The sequence below is a fragment of the Zingiber officinale genome, chromosome 1A (assembly GCF_018446385.1).
Source record: "Zingiber officinale cultivar Zhangliang chromosome 1A, Zo_v1.1, whole genome shotgun sequence".
Classification (NCBI taxonomy): Eukaryota; Viridiplantae; Streptophyta; class Magnoliopsida; order Zingiberales; family Zingiberaceae; genus Zingiber; species Zingiber officinale.
Genome location: NC_055987.1, coordinates 150632375 through 150646985, shown reverse-complemented (window position 1 = coordinate 150646985; position 14611 = coordinate 150632375).

The window sequence follows — 14611 nt, the reverse complement described above, 5'->3', positions numbered from 1 at the left end:
ACAAGTGTATACAATCTACGCACATCATCGGCTTCCAGGTCAGCCGCTATAAAGGTTGTCGCCTCTGCTCAGCCCGGATGTATCTGCACTTCCTCCTTTTCCTCATAAACTAGACTAGGAGGTTTTTCAATTATAGCGCTAACCTCTAGTCGGGGCGTCTTCCATGCGGACTTGGCTTCTGATTTGATCATTTCGACGTTGCACCGCCGAGCGGCCAACCGATCGCCCTTCACCTCTCCTACTTGATCTTCCACCGGAAACTTGATCTTCTGGCAGAAGGTTGAGACGACCGCTCGGAATTCATTGAGGGTTGGTCGGCCCAGAATGACGTTGTAGGCGGAGGGGGCACTTACCACGATGAAGTTCGTGGTCCTCAGCCTTCGGAGGGGCTCATCCCCAAGTGATATGACCAACTTGATTTGGTCGATCGGCTGGACTTCATTGCTGGTAAACCTATACAGTGGGGTTGTCATCAGCAGCAACTCACCTCGATCAATTTGGAGTTGGTCAAACACCCCTTTAAAGATGATGTTGACCGAGCTGCCAGTGTCAATGAATACACGGTGAATGGTATAGTTTGCAATTATCGCTCGAATAATGAGGGTGTCGTCGTGCGGTATTTCAACTCCTTCGAGATCCCTAGGGCCAAAGCAGATCTCGGGCCTGCTCGCCTTCTCCTTGCTGTAGTCTATGGTGTAGATCTCTGGCCGTCGAGCGTATGACTTCCGAGCTTGGTTGGAGTCTCCGTCGGTCGGTCCGCCGGCGATGATGTTGACCTCGCCCCACGCGGCGTTGCTTCTATTCTCCTCCTCCTGAGCGGTCAGTCAGCTCCGCTCATGCAAGGCCCGTGCAGGATTAGTGCTTCTCCTACGATGTTGCCGCAGTGATTCCCGAGCCTCTTCACACCGTCCGGCTCTCTGATGTTCGTGTCGTCGGTCAGGTGAAGGTGATCGACGTCGATAGCTCCTTGGCATTGGTTGTGTGATTGGGGCAAACTCGCGATAGTCATGGGTGTTGTGGGTGGCTGATTGATGGAAAGTGCAGAACATAGGAGCCCATACATTTCCCTTTGGTTTTAGCTATTCGGAGGCCACATACTGAACGGCGTGTGGCCTTGGTTCCTGGTGGGGCCGTGTTTCTTCGGCTCACGGCCCTTTCGGCGATTGATGGCTGATTGGCGACCTCAGTTCGATCGGCGCCGATGGTTCGGATGGTGCTTCCTTCCTTCTGGCCACCTGGGCTTCTTCCACATTTATGTACTCATTGGCCTTCTTCAACATGTGGCCGTAGTCGCGAGGCGGCATCCTGACGAGCGACCGAAAGAAGTCTCCGTCCACGAGCCCTTGCGTGAACGTATTCATCATGGTCTATGACGAGACCGAGGGAATATCCATTGTCACCTGATTTAAGCTTTGAATGTAGGCTCTGAGGGTCTCCCTTTGGTCCTGCTTCATGGAGAACAGGCTGATGCTTGTTTTTTGATAGCGTCTGCTGCTCGCGAAGTGATGAAGGAAAGCCGTTCAGAAGTCCTTGAAACTTCGAATCGATCCGTCCGGCAACCTCTGAAACCAATGTTGTGCCGAGCCAGATAATGTAATGAGGAAGACTCGGCACTTGACTCCATTAGTGTATTGATGGAGAGTAGCAGTATTATCAAACTTACCGAGATGGTCGTCCAGGTCGGTCGACCCGTTATACTCTCCGATCGCCAAGGGAGTATAGTGCCTTGGCAATGGATCTTGTAGAATTGCCTCGGAGAATTGTCGGTTGATCCGCTCGGGAGACAGATCATCTCAGGGCATTTTACCTTTTCTTAAGTCCTAGACGGGAGCTTCGTCTGAGGAAGAGCCCCTTTCCTGGTTGGCCTGAGCGATCTCTAAGGGCGTCTGAAATAATGCCTGGTGAAATGGAATGGGCGCGGGTGGAGCATCTCTATGAGTGCTGATCGAGATTTTATTCTGCCCCCAGATGGAAAGCTGCTCCGGTCAGTCTTCGAGAGCCGCTCGGCCTCACGAGGCCGATGTCGCTTGTTGCGCCAGCCGATCGGCTAGCGCCTTTTGCTGCTATTTCTCAACTATTTTTACCGCTCGTACTTGAATGAGAGTGTCGAACTCCTCTTGAGTGAGCGTCACGGTGTGGAGACGTCCAGCTTCTTCCATCGTCTCGGCTCGGATTCAGGTGCGTTCCCACAGACGACACCAAATTTGATCCTGTTCAAGAGTTGAGTCGACGGACGCTGGGAAGATGGCACTCACGTTGACTGGATGCAGACTCAAGATGATGTGGACCTACAACGAGCTAAGTCTGCAACCATAAGTCGTTAGTGTCGAGCCGGGGAGGGGTTCCCCGGCGATGGCCCTCCGACGCTCAAGTTAGTAACCAGCGACAAGCGAATGAAGTAGAGAAGAGAAAAGAGCAGCAACATAACTGTAGCTACAGTAGTGAACATACCTCCGATAAAGCTTTGGGGCTCCTTATATAGGGCCACTGGGAGCGCGCGCACACGCTTGTCGAGGCATGCACGCTTCTCAAAGCCTACCGTGAAAGAACGTGTCAGTAAAGCGTCCCTGACACCATACCTTATCAGTCCGAGCATATCTCTGACAAGACAGCGGAAGCTTCTACCGTATGATCCTCCGCCTGACCATGCCGCCGACCACGCCGTCTGGCAATAGCGCAAGTTCCCAGAAGGATATCACTAGCTGCTCCTTTTGTCTGTTACTGGGCTGAGCGGGGGAGCCGCTCGACCAGTCTGTCGCCCGGCTGATATCATGACCAGGGCGAGCGGGGTGTCCGCTTGGCCAATGGTCTGCTATCTTGGCTCCGTCCTGTCGAGCGAGGGACCCATGCCTACTTGGTCGGGGATGTGTCCGCTGTTCGGCCGAGTGGGACGGCCGCTCGGCCTCCGTTCCTCTATACTTGAGATTTTTGAGTATCGAAAGTTTGGTATTTGGCCGAGCTATCGTAGTGTCGGGTCGGGTATCCCCCGCGCCGATCTAGTAGATGGTTCACCCGATTGGACGAACTCCCGAGGTGCTAACCACCTTGACATTCTGCCAGGCTGGCCCTGTTAGAGTGTATACTGAAAGCCTAAGCTTTTGTAAACATTTATTTTAAATAAAGAATCACATTTGGTCAAATTGTCTACATTTGTTTGTAGTTGTTCAATTAATTTATATTGTAGATAACATAGTATGTGGTGTCACACACAGAAGATCAAGTTATCAGTACCTTATAAATTATAAACAGTAGCTCACGACCAAAATGGAAAGGAACAAACCATTGGAAGGTCGTAGTGTAATTAGGAATTAGTTTATCTTAACTATATAATTACACTAGTACACTTAGAGTGTATTGAGTAGGACCATTAGAGGTCATTTCTTTTATATTGACTTTATAAAGGAACAAAGACCTCAGTTATTATGGAAGTGTGTGCTCTTAATCCTAATATAATAACAAGCACATATATTTGATATTTATTTCTTTAATTTATCAATGGGTGAGATTTAGTTCGATAAATCAATAAGCCCGATAAGTTGGAAAATGATATCACTTATAGTGTGTGTTGTTGATTATAGAAGGAAACTGTGTCCTAGTGATCTAGGTTGATAATGTCCCCAAGAAGAGCTCATAAGGATTGTCATGTTAAACCCTACAGGTGGACTCAGTCCGACATGATGATAAGGTTGAGTGGTACTATTCTTGGACTAAGATACTAATTAAATGAGTTGTTAGTAACTCACTTAATTAGTGGACATTTGACATCTTAAACACAGGGAGACTAACACACTCATATTAAGGAGCCCAAAAATGTAATTTGGGATTAGTGCGGTAGTTCAATAATAGTTCTCTAGTGGAATGAATTATTATTGATAAAATTAAGTTGTGTGTTCGGGGCGAACACGGGATGCTTAATTTTATCGGGAGACCAAAACCAATTCCTCCTCTCGGTCCCTATCGTAGCCTCTTATTTATAGAGTATTATATCCACCTATACCCACCTTCATATCCATGATATAGGGGTCGGCCAAGCTAGCTTGTGGATCAAGCTAGGGCCGGCCAAGCCTTAGTTCATGGGTGGCCGGCCCTAGCTTGAACCCAAGCTTAGGTGGCCGACCCCCATTAAATTAAAAAGAATTTTAATTTTAAAATTTTCTTATGTGAAAGATATAATTTATTGGAGAGATTGAAAATTAAAATATCTCTTTTAAAAGGATCTACAAAAGATTAAAGAAAGATATTAGATCTCTTTCCTTATTTGTAGATTGGAAAGATATTTTATTTTTCTTCTTTGTAAATTATTCACATGTTGAAAAATTAAAATTATAAAAATTTCTTTTTATCAACCATGAAGGGATTTTAAAGGGAAATTTTATTTTTTAAAATTTCCGAAGACAAAAAAGGAATTTTAATTGTTGATTGAAATTACCTTGTTTGCTCTTATTGATGTGGCCGGCCATGACATGAAGGTTTAGGAAATTTTGTTTAATTTTTTTCTTAATTAATTCATGTCAAGGAAAGTTAAGGAAATTTTATTGTAATTAAATTTCCTTATTTGCCAAAGCTAAGGATTATAAAAGAGGGGGTTTTGGGAGCCTTCAAGATGAACAATCTCTATTGTTTTCTCCCTCTTTTCTTCCTTGGAGTGGCCGACCCTTCTCTTTTCTCTTCTCTCCATCTTCATGGCCGAACCTCTCATCTTCTTGGAGATCAAGTGGTGGCCGGATTCTAGCTTGGAGAAGAAGGAGAGAAAGCTTGTATCCCTTGGAGCATTGGTGGTGTTTTCTCTTCATACTTGGAGAAGCTCTTGTTGTGGCCGAACCTTGCAAGGAGAAGAAGAAGGTGCTTTGGTGGTTTCTCATCTTGAAAGATTGTTGCCCACACAACGTTCGAGGTTAGAAGAGGAATACGGTAGAAGACCTAGAGGTTTTTGCTTAAAAAAAAAAGGTATACTAGTATTTAATTTCCGCATCATACTAGTTTTATCTTCATGTAAAAATACCAAATACAAGAGGCATGTGATTCTAGTATTTCGAATTTGTTTTCGATGTTGTGTTCTTTGTTTTTCTTTTCCTTGTGATTTGATTGTTCTTTTCGGTTGACCTAAAGTTATTTAAGGAAATTAAATGTTAGCTTTCCTTAAAAGGCTTTGTCTAGGCGGTGGTGGTTGTTCCCATATCCAAGAAGGCCATGTGCCTCGCCATGCAGTCCTGGAAGCTAATTTTGGAAATTAATATTTAATGGAATTAATAACCTAGGTGATTTGGATCGAACGTGTTAAGTTCCGCAGGAAATCCAAGTCTAAACCTAAAAGAACAAATAGATTAAACTTTGGATCAAACGTGTTAAGTTCCGCAGGCGATCCAAGTTTAATTTAAAAGAACACATGGTAGCTAGGAAAAGGTTCAGACCTTTGTACAAAATTTTTGTATAATGGAACCATTAGGTTTTCTGAGTAGCAACCAACATGCCCCACCTTACCATCGGATCAACAAGTAATATATAATTAAAATAAGTTTTGATGGCAGCGCCGATATATATGTGATAAATATTTATCAATTAGAATTAATTTATAATTATCATACTACGATTTTTATTGTCATTTCAAATTAATTTATGTATACTCCCTCATATGGTCCATAAATGAGGGACCCGATAATACTAGAAAGGTAATGATTAAGAGGGCGTAGCAGTCAATGGTCAAGAAAACGTGAAAGTCAATAGTTAAGGGAAGGCAACGGTTAAGCCTCCCCGCTTCACCATCTGTATAATTCCCGGATGGTCACAGGTAAGTTGGATCCTTAGGCCTAGGCCCTAGGACGGGGTTCTAACTAGTTCCTGGCCTGCTACCTACTAGTTAGATCACCCAAGCTCAGTCTCCTACATCTGGCTCGAGTACATCTTCCAGATAATCCTTGACCGGCTTTGCACCGGTCAGATCATGCAGACTTAGTCCTTGGTCACAGTCTCAGATGATTCCTGGCCGACTACCTACTAGTCAGATCACCCAAGCTCAGTCTCCTACATCTGGCCCGAGCACATCTGTCAGACAATCCCTGACCGACTCTACACCGGTCGGGCCATGCAGGCTTAGTCCCTGGTCACCGTCTCAGATGATTCCTAGCCGGCTCTGTGCAGCTCATTCTCTTCCTCTCACTCGGGCAGAGTCCCTGGACAGCCCTTGGCCGACTGCACACGTGCCAGGACATCAAGGCTCAGTCCTTGCTCCGCATTTGAGCAATCATCTCAAGCTATCTATGGTTGAGCCTGGGTAGGACGGATAACACTAAGCGACAACAATGTCAGAGAATCGTAACCTCTTGTCAAAGAATAACTATCGTAAGTCAGGGAATATTCTAGTATTTTATCACACACTAAGAGGGGAACATTCTTCCTACCAATGGGAGACCACCGTACATCATCTCTCACCCGACACGCCTTGACACCCGATATTCTTTATCAACGCACTGGCTCAAAAGGCAAGCAGAATCATATAAAAAGGGAGGTACTCTTCATTGGGGAGGTACGCACACATCCACTCGCATCTTTAACAGTTCCTTTTTTTCCTTCTTCTTGGAAGGTACACTGCTGGACCAGAAAAGGAACCTTACTTAAGCATTGGAGGGCTGGAGCCAGGGACCTCTTCCCTGATTTTTGGTTTATAACGCTCCGTGCACTTGTCCGTGTGTGCGGAAGACCCAAGTACCTCCGGCTCCGTTACCACAGGCCCCTAGCACCATGTGGAGGTGGGGGCGGGGGGAGGGGGGGTACAAGTTTCTGATGTACACATATAGGTGCGTCAAAGTCGCCGCTCCATCAACTCAGACGCCACCTTCGCCGACCTTCATCTGACTCAACTTTTATACAGGATCAATTTGTCTTCGTATATGGGAAGCTTCTCCACCTGTTCTGGAATGTGAACATGGAGGACACATGTAAGATCAATGTAACTATGACCGCAGGAGAATATGAGTTGTTCAAAGAAGCCAAGAGGAGACAACCTTCGGGAGGCAAACCGTAGACTCATAGCTACAAAGGATACCTGCGGCCTTGAAAGATAAGACCCATGCTTCAGATAAGGAGACAGCTAGATGACTTCCCTCGAGCTTTCTATCGCGACCCCAACAGAGATAGCCATAATAAGAAGGAGTAGTACCAGGCCTCCACGGCTGAAAGTTCCCCGCCGAGAGATTCAAAAAAGGGAAAGACCATAGTCATCCAGGAGGAGCCCAAGGAGGTGCCAGAGGAACTTCAAGTACCCTCTCAAAGGGTGCTCGAGGGAAAACTACAAAAGGGGTATAAGCCTCCAACTATTGGGGAATAAGAAGGCAGTAAGGACCCGGGGGATCATCTCCATAAGTTTCAAAATACTACGCTCCTGCACTAATACAACAACGCCATTAAGTGCTGAGTGTTCTTAAACACTCTATCAGGCTCGACACAGAGGTGATTTGACAGATTGTCTATCAGATCCATCGCTTGTTTTCAAGATTTTAAGAACGCCTTCCTGCACCACTTCGCCAGCAGCAGGAGGTATCAAAAGACTAACCACTACCTATTTGCTCTCAAACAGGGACACACGGAATCCCTAAGGGCCTACATAAAATGCTTCAACTAGGTAACTCTGGACGTCCCGTCCACTACCTCAAAAATATTGATGAGTGTCTTCTCCTAAGGCCTGCTGGAGGGGGATTTCTTTCGAGCCCTCATTTGAAAGCCCGTGAAAAATTTTGATGAGATGCTTGGAATGGTAGCAAGCTACATCAATATAGAAGAAGCTCAGGCAGCCCGAAGAAAAGAAGCCAAGGCACCGGCTCTTGTCAACAAGGCGGAAAGAAGGTCGCCCAACCTCCCGCTCGACCTCCTGCCTGCATTAAAGATCCCCGATCGAGCTTTCTGCCCATCCAGGAATCCAAGATGGTGCAACGGATCAAGGTCGTCCAAGCTCCTACTAACAAACTCGCCCAGTGGGAACCCCATTATTGCACTTCCCATAGGTCCCACACTCACTACACAGGAAATTGCCTCCAGCTTACTCGAGATTCTCGGCTGGTCGCCGAACTCGGCCTGCCTCCGCCCGAGATTGCATCCCACCTCCAAAGGCAACGGGGAAATCCACCCACTACTATAGGTCAACCAGGCAAACCCCTGCTCGAGAAGGGAGGGAAGGGAAGTCAGCTTACAGGATGGGGTAAAGAGTCGATGGAGTTCACTGAAGAAGAGAATAGGGGTAATGCCGCTACTCGGGACATCAGCATAATCTCCGGAGGACCCACAAATGGGGACTCCACTAGAGCCCGGAAATCTCATGAGCGTCGGTTAGAGATACATGCAGTAGATTGCTGCCAGAAGTAGGTTGCAGGGCCCTTAATCAGTTTCGGACCGCAAGACCTTAGGGGAGTGGAGCTCCCTCATAACGACACACTCATCATCAAGGCCATCATTGCCAACAGTAGCATGGATAGGGTTTTCATCAACACCGAAAGCTCTGTCAAAGTACTATTCAAAAGTACGTTTGATAGCATATAGATTGATGCCAGTGAACTTCAACCCGTGGCCACCTCTTTGTACGGGTTCACAGGTAATAAAGTATGGCCAATAGGTCAGATTAAGCTAGCCATATTTTTGAGCAGTGAACCATTGATGAGGATGCGGAGGAGAACCTTTATCATGGTGGATTCTCCATCCTCTTACAATGTCATTTTGGGAAGACTCGCCTTGCATAAATTTCGAGCGATAGTCTCCACTTTCCATCAAAAAATAAAATTCTTAGCGGGAGACTAGGTCGAGGAAGTTAGAGGAGAGCAATTGATCTCACGCATGTATTATGTAGATACGGGCAAGGTCGAGGCACGTAAGGCTCGGAAAACCCAAGGCGGGGGAGTCCATGTCAAGAGGAGCCTTTACCTATGCCAGATGAGCTCATTCACTGGGAGGAGATCCTATTGGATCGATTACGCACATGAGAGGGGAGTGAATCATGTGGTTTTCAAAACCTCATTTTTTTGTGTTTTGAAATCAAAGTAAAGTACGCAGCGGAAAACTTAAAAATGAAAATCCAATCACCAGAAAACGCAAGCGGTTTTACTTTGTTCGGAACCTTCGGTGACTCCTACTCCAAGACCCAGGTCTCGCGGACCTATCAATGGGTAATCCACTAAAAGCCTCTTCTGGTACCTTCAGAAGAGGGAATCGAGTATAGAGAGAGTTCAGAGAAGTGTAACAGACTACACTTTCCATTTGCAAAATTTAAGTACAAATAGAAATCTTGTTACCGACACTTTAGGAATTTATGTGAAGGTGCTCATGTGTCGGAGTCATGTGTCGGAGTTGGTCTGTTGGTCACGATCAGAAATCCTCGGAGCAGTCGTCAGATACAACGACTTCATAGTAGAGTCGTAGCAAGCCAGGAGCCCAGAGTAATTAGAGCCTCAAATGGACGTATAGTAGTTTGTATGTGTGTTGTTGTTGAATGCCTTCTCGAGATAGCCTTATAAAGGGCATGGAAGGTGCCTCCAATGAGGCAAGTTCAATCCCGAACAGCCCGATGCTTATCCACGACTTTGGCCACCTTTATCCCGTGGAAGGCGCCTTCTATGAATAGTACGAAGGCGCCTTCCATCAAGCTTGAAGGCACCTTCGAACATTGTTCATCTGAAGGAAATTTTCTTCTCTGAGCTCTGCAAAATAATGTTAGTCTAAAATACCTTGCAAAACAAGTTTTAGGACAATTTAATAATACAGAGTAATAATTAGTTCCTGCCCTCCTAGGACCAAGAACTAGTCAAGGTCTCAGCTTAGGGATCCTCAATGGACCTAAACTTGACCGACGCCTACTGTCCCTTCAACCGAGACCCATCCTCACTTGGTCACTCTCCTCCAGTGACTTACCTTAACTTACCAGTTTGTTAGACATTCAGTCAGCCCGTCGACCTGTCTGGACTTCGTGTCAGCTATCCGGTCGGCCCGTTGATGTAGCTGGACTTCGTACCAACTATCCAGTCGGTCTGTCAACCTAGATGAATTTCATACTAACTATCCGGTCAGTCCGTCGACTTAGCTGGATTTCATACTAGCTATCCGGTCGGTCCGTCGACCTAGCCGGATTTCGTACCAGCTATCCGATCGACCTGTTGACCTAGCTGAATTTCCTGCACACTCAATCAATTGGTTAGATCACGAAAGAACCTAACTTAACGTACTTATCATTAATCAAAACCTGGGTTAGACCATTAGTACGAACCGCACTAACAATCTCCCCCTTTTTGATGCAATGATAACTTGGGTTAAGTTAAGAAAAAAATACAAGTATGAATAGACACATGATTTGGTTTAAGTTATTTGGATTTCAATTTGTTTCAACTTAACCCTTTAACTCTCTCCCTTTGGCATTCATCGAAAAACATGAATAGATAGAAAAAAGTTTGCTAGGAAAAGTAAGAAAATATTTTTTTGACAATACATCTCAGGACTACTTCAAAGGAGAAAAAAATGTATAACCATAAAAACTTATAAAAAATAATTTTCAAAATATGTTTAAAGTTAGTTTTGAAACCACTCAATCTTTTAAAATGATAAAGAAAATAACGTATTAAAAAAAATCAAAGTAAAGAAATGAGTTTTGAAAAGAACCGGTTCAAAACGAATTTGTTTCATCTTATTTGAAAAGTAAAAATATTTTAAAGACATTTTTTCAAAAAGAATTGTAAAACACTATATGTTAGTATTTTTACAAGAGTTGAATATACTTTTAAAATCTACTAACTTTGGAAACTTTAAGGTTTGCTAGGTTTTTTCAAAAAAACTTTAAAATTTTGAAAAAAAAAGGTTAAAATGCTAAGTGCTACAATATTTAAAATTATTTTAAAGTAGTTTAACAAAATTGAAATAGTTTTTAAAATAATTTTTCAAGACATGTAAAAAAATAGAATATTTTCAAAATTTTGTTTACTTATTTGTCCTCCTCCTAAACCTGAGATTACTTTAAAATAATCTAATAAGTTATAACTTATCCTTAACTGTCTAACCGTTAGTTACTAACTGGCTATCAGAAGATAGCAGTATTCACTTGGTTAGTTAGGTTAAGTTATTTTATCCAGTTAGTGTTTGACTAACCTATATTACTTAACCTGATTAATATGAGTTTAGTATTTAACGTCCAAACTTATTTTGATACACTGATATAAGTATCTTAAGTCCAGACAATCTGCCTATGTATCTCAGCCCTTTCTAAGTTTGACAATCACAAATAAGGTAACCCTAATGTGTTGGTGAGATGATCAAGTCCTAGATCTATAGGAATATGTTTTCTATGGGTTTGATCTAGACTAAGGCTAAAATTGATTTTGAAAAGTCTAAAAATAAGGAAATTTTGAGAAAAATAAGGAATTTTTCCCTAGAATTTGAAAATGTTGAAAATAATATTGAAAATTTTGATCTTAGTCTATTAAACACATTCCTAACTGACGTCGTAAGTTGCTAAATTTACTTTCAGGGAGGGGTTTGGTGAATATGTCAGCTAAGTTTGACTTAGACTCAATGTAATTGAGTTCAATGTTACCTTTAGTGACATGATCCAGATAAAGAGATGTCTAATTTCAATGTCTTTGGTTCTTGAATGATGTATAGGATTTTTGTTAAATTAATTGAGCTAACATTGTCGCTTAGTACTTTTTTTTTTGTAAAGTTTAAATTAAAATTTTTTAGAGTGTGCATCATCCATAACAATTGTACAACGTATTCTCCTATTGGTATATATTTTGCCTCAGTAGCAGATAAGGCAACACAACATTGCTTTCTACTAAATCAGCTGACAAGTGATGGGTCAAGTAACTAACACCCACCACTTATACTTTTACAGTATAGTTTACATCCAGCATAATCTGAGTCAGAATAACCTATAAGTTCAAAATTGGTTATTCTAGGATACCAAATTCCTACATTTGAAGTTCTTTTTAGATATCTAAAAATTCTTTTTATGTTAGTTAAGTGAGATTTTTTAGCATAGGTTTGGTACCTAGTACATATATTAACTGCAAATAAAATATCAAGTTGACTTGCAGTCAAGTATAGAAGGCTACCTATGATACTTCTATAGTATTTTAGCTCAACTGATTTTTCAGTTAGGTTATTATCTAAGATTGTGTTAGTTACCATTGGAGTTTTTATTTCTTTAGTGTTTTTCATTCCAAATTTTTTAAGTAATTCCTTAATATATTTTTGTTGGTAGACATAATTCCCTTCATTAGTTTGTTTAATTTGTAGACCTAAAAAGTAAGTTAGTTTACCTACTAAGCTCATTTCAAATTCTTATTCCATTAAGGTTATTGTTGGATCGAGATCGCGCTAGAGGGGGGGGTGAATAGCGCTCGCGGCTAAATCGTTCGATTATCAGAATCGTAACACATTCGTAGAGTAATTAAAGCAGCGGAATAAAAGAGATAAACACAAGAACACGGTCGTTTACTTCGTTCGGAGCCTAGGTCGACTCCTACTCGAAGGCTCGCGATCCTTGATCGCTTTCCGTGGGCAACAACTATAATTTCGTATGGATATTACAGATGAATTACAAAATGTAACTATAATTAAAATTATACCGACAACAGTAGTAGAAGGGAAATCTGAGCTCCGGGTCGTCGGAATATTGCAACAGCACTTCGGAAGCAGACCACAGCAGAATGGAAGCTTGTGAATTGTTGTTCAGAGCTGCTGGTCGAGACCTCTTATAAAGAGGGTTCAAGGCGCCTTACACTGTTCATCAAGGCGCCTTGAACGAGCCGAGTCACCCGCGTGGATCAGCACTGACCTGGTCGAACTCTATCTGGTTCAAGGCGCCTTCATCCTATCCAAGGCGCCTCACCTCGGTCCAAGGCGCCTTGAACTCCATCCAAGGCGCCTCCGATCCAGCTGGCCTTTTCACCCGAGGCGCCCCAAGCTCCATGGAGGCGCCTCGGACACTTTCATCCAAGTTGTAACTTGCTCCTTTGTTCTCGCAAAATGTGTTAGTCCCAAAACACATACCTGCAAAACAAAGTTAGCATAGTACACATAAAATAAAGTATAGACAGTCTCCGGACTGTCTTCGGGTTTTTCACCGGAAACCCTAGGTCGACCGACGCCTTCTGTTCCCTCTACGGGAACGCGTCCTCACCTACTCCACTCGGGAGATTTACCTGTTGCCAGCACGATCCTCCGGTTTTGCTCGGCACTCGATGCTTCCGGACTTCTGCTGAACATCCGCTTCACCGGTCAGTGACCGACTGGACTTTCCACCTAGGGTTACCACCCCTAGGACTTTTGCCTGAAGCCATCGACCTGCCAAGACTTTCCGCATAGGGTTACCACCCCTATGACCTAGGGTTACCACCCCTAGGGTTTTCACCGCCTAACGCAGTTAGGACTTTTGCCTAAGTAACACTTAGGACTTTCCCGCAAGCTCCATGAACTTTGTTAGATAACACCACCACTTAACTTTGAGTTTGCTTCTAAAACTCAGGTTCGATCATCCGGTGCTCACCGCACCAACAATCTCCCTTTTGATTATGGCAATCTTGGTTCAAAGTTAAGTAAAACATAACATTTAAATAAAGGAATAAATAATGAAAGTTAACCGAAGCATCAATGCATAAATAAAATTTAAAGTTTATGCTCCCCTTTCATTCTTGATTTCTTAACTTTGACTTTTCTCTCCCTTTGACATAAATCAAAAAGAATTAAGAAGAGAGAAATAGTCTAGTTAATTTAAGCTCCCCCTAAAGGGTAGCATAGTTAAGTACTAGACTTAAAAAAAAATTTAGGTGAAGTACTTAGCTCAATTCGTAAGGTGTTTGAAAAGAATTGTTGCATAGATAATTTAAATTTTAAATAAATGCATTAATAAATTCTTTGAGTTTAGGTGTCCAAGCATGAGTCAAATTAAATTATTTAACTTGATTGGGTATCAGAGCCCTAAAGGAATTTGTTTAGCCTTAAAGTACTAGCATGACTCTGTTCATTCCCCCTTAATTAATGCCAAATTAAATTCTTAGGGTCTTAGAGTACAAGCATAAGAAGAACTTTATATTATCCTAATTCCAGCTCATCCATTCTAGATTATCAAACATGTGCAACTTATGAATGAGTTTGAGACGAAATTCATATTTGAAAATATTGAAAATTTAAGTTCCAAATGAGAAAATGCTAAACTTTTGAGAATTTATTGAAAATTAATTAGAGTTAACTTTAGCAATCAGAATTTGAGAATTAAATATTTTTAAATCCTTTTAAATTAATATTTTGATAGTAAATGAATTAATTTTAAAAGATTTTGAAAAGAATTTTCAAAAGATTTTTGAAATGAATTTTCAAAGGATTTTTAAATAAGTTTTTCAAAGATTTTTCAAATAATTTTTTAAATAAGTTTTTCAAAGATTTTTCAAAAGGATTTTGAAATAAGTTTTTCAAAGATTTTTCAAAGGATTTTGAAATAAGTTTCAAATGATTTTTCAAAGGATTTTTTATTTAAATAAATTTTTCAAAGGATTTTTTATAAGTTTTTCAAAGATTTTTCAAATAATTTTGAAATAAGTTTTTCAAAGATTTTTCAAATAATTTTGAAATGAATAAAAGAATT